The following is a 783-nucleotide window of genomic DNA, read 5'->3' as shown; positions in this document are numbered from 1 at the left end:
TTGCAATGTATAGTATGTATATTGCAACAATGAGCTCAAGCATAAGAAGGAATGTGAGGATGCCAAAGGAAGGGACAGTGTTTCGTTCTGTTGTACATAGGATCGCTATGAAGAAGAGCCAACTGGATGTCACCTAACAACAACAAACACTTTGAGGAATGATGATATCATGGGAGAAGGAAAGGGATGAAAAATAAACTCGAGAGAGATTTGAAAAATTAGGGGAAGATGTGTACTCAACAAAGGTAAAAGGATAGAAGGCTGCAATTTTGAATGGTTTTGCTACTCTCTGCAGCAGACATTGAAATTAGAATTTACCAGTGCTTTGTTTTGGGAGTCCCTGGATTGCACAACTAATTAAGCACTTGGCTATTGCCTGAACAGTTGGCAGTTTCAGTCTACTCAGAAGCACCTCAGAAGAAAGGCCTGGTGATCTGCTTCTGAAAAATCAGCCATTGCAGATGCTGTCAAGTATAGTTCTCCTCTGACACACATAGGGTTGTCATGAGTCAAAGCAAACATCACAGCAACTGGCTTGGTTTTGGATTTATGTTACCTATTTTCAGAATAGGTAAGATAGGTTTCCAACAGGGAGACAAACTTGTCTGCCGGTTTGTCCTACCATGGTGACGTGTTCATGTGAGTTTTGAGGCTGAGCCACTGGTGTTTCAAGCCCAGTGGGATGCAAATGGTGCACAGGTATCAGCCCAGCTTACAGACTGAGACAGACTAGGAAGAAGGAAGAGGCTGTCCACTTCTCAAAGAATTGGCCAGGGAAAACCT

This window comes from Orycteropus afer, unplaced genomic scaffold, assembly GCF_000298275.1.
Source record: "Orycteropus afer afer isolate SDZICR_OR568_19922 unplaced genomic scaffold, OryAfe1.0 scaffold00101, whole genome shotgun sequence".
Lineage (NCBI taxonomy): Eukaryota > Metazoa > Chordata > Mammalia > Tubulidentata > Orycteropodidae > Orycteropus > Orycteropus afer.
This window is presented reverse-complemented; position numbering follows the sequence as displayed.